The following is a 13,661-nucleotide window of genomic DNA, read 5'->3' as shown; positions in this document are numbered from 1 at the left end:
TTGCTCCCCCGAATACTCTTAACCATCAGGTGGCCAAATGTAAAAATATGCCTGGGACCTTTAGGACATTTCAGTCAGCAAAAGAAACTTGTGTGCAGGATGATGATTTTTCCCCAGAAGAAGAAAACTGTGCCTGCTCAATTTTTGCATTAAAAATCCTCCCTCTTTTGCATTTGGTCATCCGCCCCCCCCCCCCCCGCCTGGCAGCAACAGCTGTGATCAGAGAGAGAGAAAGAGACTGGAGGCCAAGGAGGGCGAGAACAGGCAGGAAATAAATCCGCCTCTCATAGCTGCATCTGTTACAATATCTGGGTTCTTTGGAGGCTTAAGGTCTTAAATCAGCTTATTAAAATGAGACTGAGCCCCGGAATGGCCTGGCAGTTGGTGGCGCTTTGAGCCTGCAAGGGTCAGCGGAAGCCAACCTTCCGCCTTGCTAATCCTCCCAGGCCCCCGGGGGACAGCAAAGACCCCCGGCCAGGCAGCGGGAGAGGAGGCATTGCTCCCTCTTTTGCATATGAGTTTGGGGTGCTCTGGGGCGGAGGAGAAGGCTGCGCGCCCTCAATTAACCTCTACTTAAGAGGGGCACTCAAGAGGGAGACTCGGAGTTCCACCTGGCTAGGTCTAAGTCAGCCTGACCGGATTTATTTCATGCTATGCAACAAGCAATTTCAAAAGTTGCCTGTATTTAAATAAATCAGAGCGCTGCCCCTGACTTCCTTCAACCAAGGTGCATCTGAAGGGATTGGTTTCCTCTGAGGGAGGCAGCCTTGGAGGGAAGCTGTGTCTGTGAGCTGCCTCCTGGTTCAGCAAAAAAAGGGCATCTCCGCCTTCTCTTCTGGCGAGAGGGTGAAGGCTGCCCTGCCTTTTGAGCCCCATTGCTCCCAGTCAGGAGTCAGGATGTCTCCCTTTTCCCTTTGGGTTTGCAAATGCTGCAGGCGCAATCTTAATTCATGCGGCTCTTTAAGTCCCATTGAACTCAGGGAGGCTTGTTGTTGTTGTTTAGTCGTTGAGTCCAAGTAAACATGGGCTGGATTAGGCTGGGTAAGCAAATATATTGTGTGGTCCTACGATGTAGGCCACTTATTGCTCCCCTGAGACTGGGGAGGATGATGGTGCTTTAATGTACGTACTTCTATAACCTGCCTTTCTCCCAAACTGGGATTCAACTTGCAACATTTAGAAACACTGCTATAGAACGCAAAGTAATAAAAACAAATTAATTCAAAACAATAGTTAAAATATGTCAAAACACATTTAGAGCCAGCTATCAAAATACGGGGTGAGCTCCTGTTGCTCGGTCCCTGCTGCTGCCAACCTAGCAGTTCGAAAGCACCTCAAAGTGCAAGTAGATAAATAGGTACCACTCCGGCGGGAAGGTAAACGGCGTTTCCATGCGCTGCTCTGGTTCGCCAGAAGCGGCTTAGTCCTGCTGGCCACATGACCCGGAAGCTGTACGTCGGCTCCCTCAGCCAGTAAAGCGAGTTGAGCGCCACAACCCCATAGTCAGCCATGACTGGACCTAATGGTTAGAGGTCCCTTTACCTTTAAAGTAAAGGTAAAGGTACCCCTGCCCGTTCAGGCCAGTCTTGCCAGACTCTGGGGTTGTGTGCCCATCTCACTCAAGAGGCCGGGGGCCAGCGCTGTCCGAAGACACTTCCGGGTCACGTGGCCAGCGTGACATCGCTGCTCTGGCGAGCCAGAGCTGCACACGGAAACGCCGTTTACCTTCCCGCTAGAAAGCGGTCCCTATTTATCTACTTGCACCCAGGGGTGCTTTCGAACTGCTAGGTTGGCAGGCGCTGGGACCGAGCAACGGGAGCGCACCCCGCCGCGGGGATTCGAACTGTCGACCTTTCGATCGGCAAGCCCTAGGCGCTGAGGCTTTTACCCACAGCGCCACCCTTTACCTTTACTTTTATTAAAATGTAGTTAGAGGAGGTATTCCCTATATTCTATCCTTCCACAGACCCTCGTCTGTGCGCTAGCAGACAAAAGGATCAGCTTATTGCTTGTGTTTAAAAGCGTGGGGCTGAGCATAGATTGAATCTCCTCTTAAGCAGTTTGACTGAAAGCATAGGAATTAGCTACTGTATTAGGCTGCTTTGTCCCTTTGGTAACCCTCCTTTTCAGAGAAGCAGGCTACAGACTAAAAAGTAACTTTAAAACATATACTTTATTCACATTCAGGCATTCATCCTTAGCAGCAACAGCAGTAAAAATAACTGCAGGTAAAATTCTTGTATTTACAGCAAAAACAGCCTTAGGCATGTGCATGATGTTGGTGCAAGCAGACAGAACGTCTGCTCCCATGGCTGGTCAAAGACAGAGAGAGCAAGAGGGAACAGGAAATACTTATTTGCTTCTTCCCTCCCAGGAGAGGAGGGGAAATGACATCATACAGAGCCTTTTCTACCAATTACGCTTCTGTGGTTCGAGCCTGCCTGTCAGCAATACAGCTCTATGACCTTAACCCCTTCACACGCTAACTAGCAAGAACATTCACTGTTAGATTGGACTGCATATCTTGCACAGTTTTCCCTGACAGCAGCCCAGTGGTCAGCGTTGTCTGTTTGAACGAGAGAGTCTGAGCTGGGTGGCAGAAGAATAACAAAGAGGGAGCCAGTCTGACCTCCCTTGGGAAGGAATGCCGCAATATGGGAGCAGCCACAGAAAAGCCTCCATCTTGCACCATCACCAACCGTGCCTCGGATGTGGATGGGACCAAGAGGAGGTTCTCACCTGAGGATCTTAGCACCTGGGCAGGTTGGTAAAGGGAGATATAGTCTTTAAGGTAACCTGAGCCTAAGCAGAACAGGGCGGGCAAGTGGGGAGCCGATAGCAGAGTTTGCAGTTTATCCTGCGATCAACAACTTGTCCTTTTTAGGCTTGCCATCCTGTGGCTGTGAAAGGTCATGTGGGAACTGTGCCTTATGCCTCCGAGAAAAAGAAACCTCATTAACACCTCCAAGGCCTTTAATGGATAGCAGCCTACGCACAAGAGACAGTTTCATCCCAGGGGAAAGTCATTTATCTCTGGGCAGCCAGCAGCATGGCTGCTTCCCCACTGGAAGCCCTAAACATGTGGGATTTTTCCCCATCTTAATGTCAGCTGCTCCATGCTGTGACACACTGGAGGCTGACACTTTTGCTGCAGCAGAAACTTCTTGCTAAAGTGGGCCCTGTCCCAAGAATGCATGGAAGGAGAAAGCTGGATCACAACTGCTGGCCCCAACCCCCACCTCACCGCTGTATTTTTCAAGCATTCGCGTACAGATCTGAGCAGAATTCATGTGAGCACAAGAAAGCCATCTTCAGACAGTCGAGGGAGCTGGGTATGTTTATTCTGCAGAAGAGAGACGGAGAGGTGATATGAAAGCTATCTTCAAATATCTAAAGGGCTGTCACGTGGAAGAGGGAGAAAGCTTGCTTTCTCCTGCTACGGAGGGTAGAACACAAGCTACAAAAAAGGAGATTCTGACTAAACATTTGGAAGAACTTTGTGTCAGGAAGAGCCCTTTGAAAGGACTCCCTCAAGAGGCGGGGGCCTCTCCTTCCTTGGAGGCTTTTAAGGAGAGGTTGGGTGGCCATCTGCCAGGGATCCTTTGGTTGAGATCCCTGCATTGCAGGGGGTTGGGCTAGATGACACTCGGAGTCCCTTCTGTTGGGATGCATCCTGGGAGATGGGGGCAATTGGCAGCCCCCACCTGGCTCCAGCACACTGGCCAGCAGCCGGGCGAACTCCAGTTCTCGGAACAGCATCAAAAACTGCAACTCAGGTCTCAGAAACCTTTAGAGACTGAGCACGCAAGCCAGCAGAGATAAGAACTCTCTGCAATGGAAGTAGTGGACAGAGGCATATCTAAGCATATTTACAAGCATTTATTCAGCATTAGAACAAAGGAAAAACATGTCTGCTTCCCTTCATGTTCAAGCAAACAGCAGGGGCAAAAGCTATATACAACGGAAGTTCCCAGCAGGTTCTGCTGGAAGTAAACAGACATGTGACATACAAAAACTCCATGTGCCTGTTCTAAAGGTGGAATGGAAACTCAATATCCTAACACCTTCCATCTAAAATTCTATGATTCTGTGACAACTGGATGGGCTCCCATCAGCCTCTGCTAGCATGGCCCAAGGTCAGCCATGCCTGGTCTAAATCCCATGCTGCTTGGAACCATAAAAGGACCTAGATTCTCCTGATCTGCAAGGTCACCAGAGATCCAATGCACTCCTCCAGGAAAATCAGTTCACATATGCGCACGCAGACCATGAGATCCGAGACCATTGTCTCCGCCTCAAATCCCAGCCAAAGGACCTGATTTATAAAGGTTGCTTGCTGCAGGGACAGCAATGAAAGCACACAGAGAAATTATCTTCAGATGCTGCAGTTTTCCAGCTGTGCACTTAGGCCTTTCTGAAGTGCACACCTGAATATGTAATGTGTGAATGAGCCAAACGGATGCAGAAGTATTATACAGCAAATTTCAATATGCCCATTGCAGTTCTTTGGAAGGATACAAACTCAGACCTGGGTTTCTTGCTGCATAATGTGTGGGGTGGCCAGAGAAAAGCAGCATTGCCGGGGGGTTGGACTAGATGACCGTTTGGGTCCCTTCCAATTCTGTCGTCCCATGATTCTAGCTGGAACCGGATCTAAGCTTGTGATCAAATCACACGGAAGAATCTCAGGAGCAGTAACTACCTGTGGCTCTTGTCAGCAGCAGCCACAGAGGAATTGGTTTTGCTTTCTCTTTGTGGCCATCGATGTGGCAGGTGGGTGAGCTCTGCAAGTTCAAGGAGGACATTTCAGGTGACGTTTCCATGGGGAAAGGAAGCAGCGGAGGAGGATAGCACCTTGTCCTGCCACATCTCATTCCGTTTTGTTTCACCCATCACAACGGCTCAGTTGCCGCTGCTCCAAGAAGCATCACCGAGACAACCCCAAAGCAGAGAGGCTGAGCCTCACCCCCCTGTGAGCCTCCTCCAGCCACCGCATTGCAGGGAGAAAGAGAAAAATCTAAGATTCTGGAAACTGTGGAACTCTAAGGCACAGATGCCAGACAGTATTATTCAGTTCCATGTTGAGCAAGGGGCTGGGTGGAGGGGGAGGGGAATCCCTGTGAAGTCACATGAAATGTTCAGAGGTTATTTGCTTTTTCCATACAGGTGTTAAGGGCGGCATCTACATCCCACAATTCCCCAACTGATTTAGTTGCAGCAAGCAGTATTTAAAAAACCTAAGGAGCTTGGTAAAGATAAAGGTAAAGGGACCCCTGACTGTTAAGTCCAGTCGCGGACGACTCTGGGGTTGCAGCGCTCATCTCGCTTTTCTGGCTGAGGGAGCCGGCGTTTGTCCACAGACAGTTTTTCCGGGTCATGTTGCCAGCATGACTAAGCCGCTTCTGGCAAAGCAGAGCAGCGCACAGAAACGCCATTTGCCTTCCCGCCAGAGTGGTACCTATTTATCTACTTGCACTTTGATGTGCTTTTGAACTGCTAGGTTGGCAGGAGCAGGGACTGAGCAACGGGAGCTCACCCCGTCGCGGGGATTCAAACCGCCGATCTTCTGATCGGCAGGTTCTAGGCTTTGTGGTTTAACCCACAGCGCCACCATGTCCCAAGGAGCTTGGTACAGGATATTAAATAATACCCAGTAAGAGAACAGTGAAAATCTTGCTACTGTGGCTTGAGAAAATGTCTCCTGCATCCAGCTTTCCAAAAGTTGTTTTTGAGATGTAATATGTATGTTTGTACATGTAATATGTATTTTGTATTTATGATTATGTGCGCTTTTGTAAGTCGCCTTTAGCCTTCAGTAAAAGCGGCGGCCCGATCCAATAAATAACAAGAAAAGAAAGACAGAAAGGTCGTCAGCGAGTCCAGAGTTGTTATTTATACAACAGCAAAATATTCTCTCCAGGGTAACCAAAATGGATATAATGGTTTGCTACAAATAACAGTTGCTGTATCATTACTAGTGATCAATAAACACAAAACTGTTGGGCTTAAGAAAACTTTACCCCTGCCCTCCTTTACGATGCCTCCTTCCCCCTCCTTCCCCATCGCAAAATGCCATAAATTTAGCAGCCGGGACTCTGCCCCCCTCCTCGCCCCACCATAATGTATCTGTGTCCCTAGGAAGCATCATTGATGGAGTCCAGAGGTGGCAGCATCTGAGCAAGATGGAGATGTTAAGCAACAGTGAATGGCAGGCAAGGAAGGTCTGAGAGACAGTTGATAAAATCATCCGTTCAGAGGAGAACAACCTGGAAACAGCTCTTGATGGAGGTGGGGGGAGGGAGGGTCCATGTCCTCAGCTCCCTCTCTCTGGTCCTCAACACACCCTGTGCCCCCTCTAGCCCACTTCCGAGGAGATGTCGACACAGTGGGAGGCAGCCTTGAGCAAGGCAAATTCCATGCCCAGGGGTCCTTCGGAAAGGAAAGGAAAAATAAAACTACCAATATTTTTGTTTAAAGGGAAAGGGACCCCTGACCATTAGGTCCAGTCGTGACCGACTCTGGGGTTGCGGCGCTCATCTCGCTTTACTGGCCGAGGGAGCCGGCGTACAGCTTCCGGGTCATGTGGCCAGCATGACTAAGCCGCTTCTGGCAAACCAGAGCAGTGCACGGAAACGCCGTTTACCTTCCCACTGGAGTGGTACCTATTGATCTACTTGCATTTTGAGGTGCTTTCGAACTGCTAGGTAGGCAGAAGCAGGGACCGAGCAACGGGAGCTCACCCCGTCGCTGGGATTTGAACTGCCGACCTTCTGATCGGCAAGTCCTAGGCTCTGTGGTTTAACCCACAGAAGCTTTTTATGTTTGATGTATTACAATATTTTAATATTTTGTTGGAAGCCACTCAGGGTGGCTGTGGAAGCCCAGCCAGAATGAATGAATGAATAAATATTATTATTATTATTATTATTATTAGTATTAGTATTATATCATAATGCCATCATTTAAATCTATTTGGAGCACGGTGTGCAGTTCTGGTTGCCTTGCCTCCAAAGGACATTGTAGAGTTTGAGAACGTTCAGAAAAGGGCAACCGAAATGATCTAGAGGTTGGAGGGACTCCCCTAAAAGGAAAGGTTGAGGCATTTGGGGACTTTTTACTTTAGAGAAAAGAAAATCAAGAACCTGCACGATAGAAGTTTATAAAAGTATGTGTGGCATGGAGAAAGGGGGAAGATAGGGGAGATTCTAGAATTCGTGGGCATTCAGCGAAGATTCGGGACAGATAAAAGAAAGCCCTTCTTCATGCAAGGCGTAGTTAAATCTATGGAACTCCCTCCTGCAGGGAGGAAGCAGCGAGGGCCACCAAACTAGATGGCTTTAGAAGAGGATCAGACCTATTCATGGAGGAGGAGAGGGCTGTCGGTGACTCCTAGCCAGGATGATTATGCTCTGCACTCCACAGGTGGAGTAATAATAATAATAATAATAATAATAATAATAATAATAATAATAATAATAATATATTATTTGATCCCCGACACTCCTCCAGGTATACTGGACCGAGGCCATTTAGGGCTTTAAAGGTCAGCACCAACACTTTGAATTGTGCCTAGAAACGTTCTGGGAGCCAGTGTAGGTCCCAGTATATTATAAATAAGATGGAGGCAGCGATGCTTCTGAGTCCCAGCTGCTGGAAGCCACAGGAGGGGAGAGGGCTGCTCTTGTGCCTGAATCCTGCTTGCGGGTTTCCCTTTGGGTCACCTGCTTGGCCACTGTGAAAGCAGGATGCTGGCCTAGATGGGCCATTGGTGTGATCCAGCAGGCTACTATTATGTTCTCATGTTCCCTTCCAGCAGCCCATCATTTTCTCTCTTACTTGTTTCCTGTTTTCTCCCTTCTCTAACCTTTTTTCCTTTTCTTTTCCTTGCTTTTTCTGCTTTTGTGGATTGTAGCTGCAGGCTTGCAAATTTCTGTATTTGAAAGAAGGTGGAAATAGATTTGCTGCTTGCAGGAGGGAGGCCCCAACTGTGCTCCTTTTTAAAATTTCCTCTGTTTGCACAATGCCTCCCCTGCCGATCCGCAGGAAGCTTTCTCAAAGTTCACAGTCCAAGGTTCTCCCTTTTGGCTGGAGACTATTAATAGTCTTTTTCAGGAGAGAGTTGAAGGAAACTCCCTTGGGAGAGACTCAGCTGGCTCTGCTGGCAGAAGGGGCATCTTTTGTCCCACCCTCATCTCTGGGCAAATGGGCTTCTGGAACAGCAAGAGACTTGCAAAAGTCATTTAGCAGGGACAGAAAAAGGTAGGCATGCCAAGGCCTGTCTTTCAAGCCACTGTCAGCACAATGAGGGTAAAGACAAATGTCACCTTTTCAGAGCATCTGGGCCAGTATGGAAGTGGCTGGGCTACATTCAGCAGGGACATATTTTTTAACTTCGTGAGCTCTGACAAATCGCTTCCACAAGCTTCAAGTATGGTCAGTGTGAACCAGGGAAAAGCTGGTTGATGGGAGGGTGTGTATTGGCTAGCACCTGTACCATCAACACCACCACACACACACCAAAGCAGTTTCTCTCTCTTTCTCTTTTTTTCTCTCTCTCTCTCTCTCTCTCTCTCTCTCTCTCTCACACACACACACACACACACACAAAGATGACAGTCCACCTGATGAAAAAGGGGAGGGGCAAGAACATTGTGCACAAAATATGGTCTGAAGCTCAACATAAAAAAAACCAAGATCATGGCCACTGGTCCCATCACCTCCTGGCAAATAGAAGGGGAAGAAATGGAGGCAGTGAGAGATTTTACTTTCTTGGGCTCCATGAGCACTGCAGATGGTGACAGCAGCCACGAAATTAAAAGACGCCTGCTTCTTGGGAGAAGGGCAATGACAAACCCAGACAGCATCTTAAAAACCAGAGACATCACCTTGCCAACAAAGGTCCATATAGTTAAAGCTATGGTTTTCCCAGTAGTGATGTATGGAATTGAGAGCTGGACCATAAAGAAGGCCGATCACCAAAGAATGGATGCTTTTGAATTCTGGTGCTGGAGGAGACTCTGGAGAGTCCCATGGACTGCAAGAAGATCAAACCTATCAGCCCTTGAGTGCTCACTGGAAGGACAGATCCTGAAGCTGAGGCTCCAGTACTTTGGCCACCTCATGAGAAGAGAAGACTCCCTGGAAAAGACCCAGATGTTGGGAAAGATGGAGGGCACAAGGAGAAGGGGACGACAGAGGATGAGATGGTTGGATGGTGTTCTCAAAGCTGCCAGCATGAGTTTGACCAAACTGCAGGAGGCAGTTGTGCCTGGCGTGCTCTGGTCCAGGGGGTCACGAAGAGTCGGACATGACTAAACAAAAACAAGAACATTGGATGACCAATCACCCAACATGCTTGAATATATGTTTCACTTAGCACGGAAACTAACTTCAGTACGCTGTGAATCTGGGGTAGACCAACTTGGATGTCTGGCTGCATCATTGGGCTTAATTTCCCTCACCTGCTTTTTTGGGTTGTGCATATACACTAACCAGCTCTTTAATTTTAATTTTCCCTTAGCAGGCAACGGGTGAATTTGCTAACCTTAAAATAAATGAAAGCATGCCAGCAGAGCGGGGGCAGGGGGGGGAGCTCCTGGTTTGCTCCTGGGTAAACAAGTTGGCAGGGTCCTTTAATTGCAACTTTATTGCTCCTGCATCTGGTGGCAATGATGGATCTCAGTGGCCAGAGGCGCCCAGCCTGGTCAGAGGCCTTGACTAATTGTCTGCTTTCACATTTCATTGGAAACTCGGCTCAAGCCGGCGTTGCTGAAAATGAGTTTGCCATGTTTTGCTTAATCACGGGCCAAAAGCGGGGACTGCTAGGAGGGAGGAAAGCTCTGGTTTGCCATAGAAATTGGCGCCATATTCTGCGTTAATTAAAGTCCTACCCAACACACTCAAACCTTCAGCCTGATTTATGGAAGGGAAGCCTCGTGCCCTCTGTAATGGCTGCATTGATTTCTTCAGAGATTCCATGATGGTCTGAAGGATCTGCCAACCATCGAAGGAGCCGTGGGGTTGTGACCTCTATCGTCTGTTTTCTCTTATTCATTAGAAGTGGGGAAACACAGAAGAAGACTGAGTAGCATTTTTCTCTTCTGGTTAAAATGAAGGATTGCTCTGCGTTCTGATTCCCAAATACTGGGATGTTAACTCTGCACTCAGCTGTGGAGCTGTGGTTGTGCCAGCTGGTAAGGAGAAGAGAGGGATGAAGGAGGGCAAGAAAATCTACCTGCCCATCACTACCTGGCATTCCTGCTGACTCTGAGCCCTGAACTCCAATTAACTGGGAATAATAATCTTTGATGTTTGCCTTACGGTAGAATTGCTGCTTCTTGCTCCTGCTTATATGGTTTTGTAGTTTTTGTATATTTCTTACCCTCTGTTTATTTTCATTACTTCGCTCCCCATTCTGGGATTGAAAACATTAAATGGAGAATGGGCTCTAAATATTGCAGATAACGATAATAAATAAACTGAATAAATAAATAATGCCCTGTAATTAAAGCTGCAAGCCATTTCAATTACCTTGTTTTAATCTAAGCAGGGATATGTGTCTCAGGATGGAAAGGAAATGCTGCAATCAATTAAAAGTGAAAGTACCTTTTAAATAAAAAGCAGCAGCAGAGATATGATTTTTTTTAAAAAAAAATTTAAGATTTCTTAGTTTACAAAAATACATGCATTGTCTCTTTTTTCTACAGATCAGTTACATTTGTTGTGAGACATTAGTGTTGCATGCAGTATTGAGTTGGGGAAAAAAGAGGGGGGAAGTAGGGAAGGTGAGTGGGGTGGCAAAGCTTCTATTCTTCTACTTAGTGTATATGTGGAGTTTTGTGTCACTTGTGTGGGTTTTCTTACTATTCACTTGTTGTATTTCCTTGGTGGTGAGAGAGGTTGGTGGTGTCCTAGGGTGTGGTTGGTTGTCTTTGGTTGCCTGTAGTGAGATTTGTTTATGTTTATGAGTGTGTGAGAGGGTGGATTTTTTGAATCAGGTTAGCCAGATTGATTTGTATGCTGTTGGTGGATTCTTGTCGTTGTCTTGTGTATGTGATAAAGAGAAACCATACCGGGGTGAAGGTGTCTTCTTCTTTTTGTCCCCGTGTCAATTTCAGTTTATTGGTTAGTTTTTCTAGTAAGCCTGTTTCCCATACTATTTTATAGTGTTGGTCCATGTTTACTCCTGACAGGTCTCTCCAGTGTCTTCTTCTGGCTGCTGAGTGTAGGTGGGTTATGAGCTCTTAATGAAGCAAAGATCACCAGTGTGGAAGCAATGATTCTTCAACATCAACTTCGTTGGACTGGTCATGTTGTGCGGATGCTTGATGATCATCTTCCAAAGCAACTACTCTATTCCGAACTTAAAAATGGAAAGCATAATGCTGGTGGTCAACAAAAGAGGTTTAAAGACACTTTCAAGGCAAATCTTTAAAAATGTAGTATGAACACCGACAATTGGGAAACACTGGTCTGCGAGCGCTCCAGTTGGAGAACAGCCTTTACCAAAGGTGTCCTGGGCTTTGAAGACACTCGAACTCAGGACGCAAGAGAGAAACATGTTAGGACGAAGGCACACTTGGAAAATCCACATTGTGATCAACTCCCACCCGGAAACCAATGTCCCTACTGTGGAAGGACGTGTGGATCCAGAATTGGCCTCCACAGTCACCTACGGACTGATTGTTAAAACCGCATTTATGAGGTGACTTCTAATACTTGCTTAGTTAGTTTGCTTATTTCTTACATAACTGGTATCCAGGAGAGTTGGATTTGGGGACATTCCCACCACATGTGGATGTATGTGCCTGTGGAGGTGCATCTTCTCCAGCATTTTGGTGAGGCTCCTGGATATATCAGCGCTAGTTTCCATGGTGTTATGTACCATCTGTGAGTGCGCTTCAGGGTGTTCTTTGTTTTCGCTGATATGGATTTAAAGGGAGATTTGGACCACATTCTAGCCCATTGGGTAGAGTTAATTTCATAGCCTATGTCATACTTGGTTTGCTTTTTTGAAATAATTTTTATTTGACTTTTGTTATGTACTGAGTTGAATAGGATCCAAAATGCAGCAGTCTGATTGGTCCTAGAACAATGCAGCAGTCTGATTGGTCCGCAGGAGCCACCCAATCCAGCTCCAGGTGGAAGTGAATCTGCAACCTGATTGGCCTACAGGAGAATCCCAGAATTAGCCAATCACGTGCGGCCCATTGTGTAAATAATGTATATAAAGCAGATATTTTGGGGGAACTTTCATTCCTCACTACTATGAGCTGAATAAAGAGCATGAAATCCACACTCGACTCCAAGTATATTTCAACTTTGCAAGTATAGAATTATAAGGTTCTCCCGGGTGATCCCTGGCACACATTTCCTGGTTGGGCCCCATCCTGCTCTTTTCGTGCCAGCTGCCAGGGAGGTCAGTTTGGGGCTGGGGCTGGGCTAGACTGCGCACTTCCTTGCGGCCTCCTTGGCTCTCCTGTCCTCTCCTACCTTTCTCCCTTGGATTGCTGCAGTGCTGGTGGTGGTGATATTGGCGGCAGGGGACTGGCCAGGCAGCGCAGCTGGAGCTGGCAGTCCTTTTGAGCTCTGTGTGGCCATGGCACACACCATCATCCAAGAGCTGGACAGCATGGAGGATGCAAGGCCAGTCTCTTTGACCAGCCATTTTCCCACGCGGAACCAGACTGGGCTGTTGACTTTGCAGAGCAGCCCACTAAAACAGCAGAGAATTCCCAAACAACACACAGGGAATCAGAGATATAAAAAAATGGATTTTGCTTTTTCTCGTTCGTCTGCCTTTTTTGGGCTTTCAGCTTTCGGCTGGGAAAACAGACCTTCATCCCAATGCACATTGCGGTGCAGTAAGTTACAGAGAAACGGTTTCCTGATTTATATGCACAAGTGCGCACAGATGCCATATGTACTTTTGTCACCATAGACACGCCGCTGCAAACCCAGCACCTGCCTATAGCTCAAGCCAGAGGAAGAAAATGCCTTTTCTCCCCTTCTTCTTCTCCAGGTTCCCTTCGCGTATCACATTAGCAAGCGACGACGCCTCCCAGCATATCGTGGATCACTGAATCAAGGCTGATATGGAAGGGGACCCGCTCTCGAGTGATGAGAGACAGGCAGAGAGATGTTCTGCAGGATAGGATAGCTCTGAGAGGCAGCACAGTGCTATGTGCGTGATAAACAGAGACTCAGGGGCAGGTGGTGAGAGAGGGAGGCTGGAAGAAGGATCGGCAATACAGCAACGCTCTCCAGCAATCCACCCATGGGATCTTGCGGCCCAAAATTGCAGACTGAGAGAGTTAAACTGAACCAAGGTAGGCCAGTCCAAAACACAGCAAGGAAGGCACCCTATGTTCGCACTAGATTGTTGCGGATCATTCGGACGACAGAGTCCACAAATCTCTGCTCTGTAGTAAGTCAATATTTCTAGTACAGTGGAACCTCAGTTCTCAAATGTCTCTGTTGATGAATGTTTCAGAACCCGAACGCCAAAACCCCGGAAGAAACTGTTTTGGTTTTTGAACGATTTTTGGAAGCCAAACGTGCTATGCGGCTTCCGTTTTGAGTTTCCCTATTAAACTGAGGCTTCTGCTTTCAGTTTTCGGTTTTCGAATGTTTCAGAAGTCGAACGGTCTTCCAGAACGGGT

The 13,661-nt window shown here is 47.4% G+C and overlaps 1 protein-coding gene and 1 long non-coding RNA gene across 3 annotated transcripts in view; one reads left to right on the top strand and one right to left on the bottom strand.

Annotated features, from left to right (window-relative positions):
* The window catches only part of LOC310847286, a 30,948-nt gene extending 18,653 nt beyond the window's left edge, over window positions 1-12,295 (top strand). Inside the window, exon 2 of the long non-coding RNA XR_014565763.1 lies at window positions 12,233-12,295. This is a non-coding gene — a long non-coding RNA (uncharacterized lncRNA). The remainder of the gene's footprint in view (window positions 1-12,232) is intronic.
* The window catches only part of VSTM2L (V-set and transmembrane domain containing 2 like), an 89,268-nt gene that overhangs the window by 38,659 nt on the left and 36,948 nt on the right, over window positions 1-13,661 (bottom strand). The window lies entirely within an intron of this gene.

Source organism: Podarcis gaigeae (genome assembly GCF_964106915.1).
Source record: "Podarcis gaigeae genome assembly, chromosome: 6".
Taxonomy (NCBI): Eukaryota; Metazoa; Chordata; class Lepidosauria; order Squamata; family Lacertidae; genus Podarcis; species Podarcis gaigeae.
The sequence above is the reverse complement of the archived record's forward strand: the minus strand, read 5'-3'. Positions and strand labels throughout refer to the sequence as shown.